The sequence below is a fragment of the Phoenix dactylifera genome, chromosome 4 (genome assembly GCF_051530095.1).
Source record: "Phoenix dactylifera cultivar Ajwa chromosome 4, Ajwa_hap1_PhDact_Kaust_v1.1, whole genome shotgun sequence".
Lineage (NCBI taxonomy): Eukaryota > Viridiplantae > Streptophyta > Magnoliopsida > Arecales > Arecaceae > Phoenix > Phoenix dactylifera.
In genome coordinates, this window is record NC_143193.1 from 1,011,396 (window position 1) to 1,015,162 (window position 3,767).

At 36.8% G+C, this 3,767-nt stretch overlaps 1 long non-coding RNA gene across 1 annotated transcript; it reads left to right on the forward strand.

Annotated features, from left to right (window-relative positions):
* Positions 1–2,581, forward strand: LOC148703637 (uncharacterized). Its single transcript, XR_015976948.2, has 3 exons — positions 1–128; positions 208–301; positions 2,444–2,581. It is a non-coding gene; the product is annotated as an uncharacterized LOC148703637 (long non-coding RNA).
* The last annotated feature ends 1,186 nt before the right edge of the window (positions 2,582–3,767 follow it).

Genomic DNA, 3,767 nt, shown 5'->3' on the forward strand with positions numbered 1-3,767 from the left:
GGTTCGAGTGCTTTGGTAGTGACATTTCCCAAATATTATGTGGTTCTGCTACAGGCTGTTGGTTCCACATCTGGTCGACTACAAGGAGGCCCCAAACGAGAGGAAGAAGACACACATTGCTACAATATGTGGGTTGGAAAAAACTCTTTAGCACTTCTCACCCGCAGTATGCCTGAGATTTACATGCTTTCTTGTGTTAACCAATAGGTATGTTTGTAGAAGATTTGAGAATCCAAGATCCAGATATGTTTGGGAGCAAAGGTTGCAAGGGGATGGATGATGGATGCTGTTTCACGACAAGGTATGTTCAGAGGAGAATGGCCCTACCATTTCCATTGTTGGACAATTTGTTACTAGTCTGGATAGCTTAAACCTTTTGGTTTGGTTCGCAAAAAAAGAAAAAAAAAAAGAAGAAAGAAAGAAAGAGAGAAAAGTGAGATCTATGGAAAAATAAAAAGATGCTTCATATTTGGTTGGAGTTTTTAAATAAGAGAGATACAAAAGTGACTTTCTCCATAGGAATAAGATCCATATATTTTACGAAAAAGAAAAACTCGTATAAAATATGAAAAGTTTAATTTTCATCAGATGGTAATTGAGATTGTTTTTTCAGAAATATTTTTAAGTTTTCAGATAGAATAGGATCTTTTCTTTATTAACGATATAATAGATATTTTAGATAACTTTTTCAGAAAAATAGATACTTAATTAAAATATGCCACTTTTTTATGACCAAGAAAATATATAAAAATTATTTTTCTATGCATGATATATTCATGCATTAGTTTTTTTTACAAAATATTTTAATGAAAAAAGAACGTTGTTGCTTCAATTAAAACAAAAAAAAACGGCGAAGTGTTAAGTAAAAGCTTTAAAGTTAGAATCAGAGATATATTAGAAAGAACAAAAGCTCGGAGGTCTGTATTCCGAGAGCAATCGACTTCTAATATATTCTTTTTCGCAATTCGCATGAGTCCACGTATTCATATTTTTCCAATGGGGCATGACCTGTCGACATCCACCTATTGCTGTCCCCCAAAAATTCCAACGTGCTCGTAGCTGCGGAAGCGAGCTAAAGGTGACAACCTAGGGGCCTCAAATACACTGAACCTTTCATAGGTGGAGAACCGGACTTTGGAGGGGAGAAGGCATAAAGAGAACGGTGCATCCTACTTTATCAAACATGTTATGTCTTTGTGGGCAGTGAATTAGAAGCATAGACTTATCCCTTTTATAATCTTTTCCCTTTAAGTTTTTAGGAGCAGAGGACCTCCTAGGCCTTATAGAGTACCTAGTGATGTGATGTAAAAAGGGGATCAGAGATGCTTAGAGGTGGCAAAAGAGTACATAATCACAAGAATAAATTATTATATATATTTAAATTAGAGCTAATTGTAGATTAGAATTGAGAGAAAAAAACAAAAGTCATCTCTAAACAATCCAACCTGAAGCACCACCAAAAATGAATATAGTTTAAACTCGTCGCATTCATGATGAGCTCTAGTTTGGTTCTTCTTTAATTGTTCACTCAACATGCCTATGGATGCGATTTTCAATTACGTACAGTCGGTGATTGTATATATTTTGGCCTTTTCAACTATTTAATTATTTATGCTGTGCTGCAGCTTGTTTTGTTAGATGGTAGAAATTTTTTGAATCACCTATATATTTCGTGAAATGGATAGGATTTGATCTTTTACAATGTCTTCAGCATTAAAACTATTAGTTGCTTATGTTCATTGCTAGCTAGCTTAAGGTCTTGGCATGGTGAGGGATGATGTTTCACAATGTAAGTCCAGCGCTTGATGATCATTCAACTCCATTGGAATTTAGTAATCGTAAAGAGAAAAAGATATAATTTTAATGCCAAAAAAAAATTGAAGGGCTGGAGGGAGCATAAAATGTCATTAAAACCATATTAGATATACCTTATGCATGTTAAATCATTAAAAAAAAAAAGCCCAACTGGCTGACTTGGTGAAGTCTCATTATATGGATACAAGAAATCCGAGTTTACTCTTGCACTCATCAGGATTTTCAGATTGGTTTCTTTGGAAATACGGAAATATAGAAGCACGCGGATAGCGCGTCAGCCCCTCACTCGTTTTGTACGACTAGTGTACGTACGTTTCCTTAGGGATGAGAAGGAGTCAATATAAACTTCTTATAATTCAGTATTTTCCATCTTATATTTCAGAAAGTTTTTGCGAGTTGTGGCCGTATCTAAACTTTAAAAAAATGATCTTTATGGCTTTATAATAATTATTTAATTGTTTTTGGATATCCTTTAACTAGGGCCGTAGCAGGTTGTTTAGTCTTACAATTAATAATTGTTAGAGCACAAGCTTTTTATTTTATTTTCCATCATTGCATGTTACTATTCATGATAAGAGTACAGTTTCCAACACTTATCAAATCACTGCTTAGTTCATTGGACTCACAGGGGAAAGTTGACGATGTCAGAAGAGGCCCGCACCGTTCCCAACCAAGCAGACTGAACGATGGTTTGGTGACTGATCTTTACCGTCTTTTTATCATAAAAATTATTATTTTAAGCTTTGTTGCTACACTCAGATTGAGGTCAGAGCTCAAAGGGGCAGCTGAGTTGCCAATTAAGGGGCTGATCTCAACAGAAAATGGCTCGTAAGAAGTCCGCTCATGAAAATATTTCTGTCAAAATTTTATTAATGTTTAAATCAGAATAAAGAAGTGATATTGTGAAAAAAAAAATCTTAGCAAAGTAGAGTTTTTTGAATGAATGAGGTTATCTGAGAGCCCTCAGACTATATATCTCTTTATATAAAGTAGTTAACTGTATGATTTGATGCAACGTATGTTAATAGTTAGATAATAGTTAGTTGTACATTCATAACGTGAAAAATATACTGCTTAACCAGCATAAAGCAGTAAATATACTAATCATGCACTAGCAACAGTATTAACTTAACTATTGATTTTTAATGGCATATATAGATTGGCTTATCAATTTTACTGAAGTCGTTTATCTCGATCTATACCCAAAAAAAGAGACCGGTTTGATCCGAGATTGGAATGTCTGATGTGAAGTAAGTCCTTGATGATTAAAAGAGAGGAGAAATTAAAAGTGCTTCTCAGTTCTCAACTTCTAGGGCTAATGCACACGCCTCTACTTTTTCTTTTTATTTTGTCTTGGCAATGTAAAAAGGATCGAGTTTGGGCCGCCAAGGTTGACGTCGGACAGCCGAAAGAACGAGCACATCATTTCCCATGCAAACTCAAATAAAAGACCAAACGAAAAAAAAAAAAAAAAAGTAGCACGCCATTTAACCACGCAAGCAACACCTCGGTGCGCGTGCCGCCTGCGTTTCTATTATTTTTTTTTCAAAGTGGGCCCCCGGCGCCGCGCACCCATAATGCTACCACACCACCCACGTAAGCTGACCCGGGTGGGGCCCACAGATCGTCGTACCGCCGGAGCAAGCGTATTTCCGTGTGGACGTCCGCGTGCCACGCAACACCACGAAGCTTCCGCCTCCCTCTCTTTTGTCGGCTAGCGTATTTTATTGCGTGGTATAAAACTAAAGAAAAAAATATATCAGAAAACGGATCCGGATCCGCTATGCAACCGGGTTCTCTCGGATTTGAGGTTGAACATCAGGAGTCCATGTAGCTGGTCGTCTTATGTATCATGTGTAGTGTCACAATCATCGTGCAATGCGTGTGTGTGGGTGTGTGTGTGTGTGTTAGGTGGGATGGTCATAAGGATCCAAACCATCTTAGATGGCTTC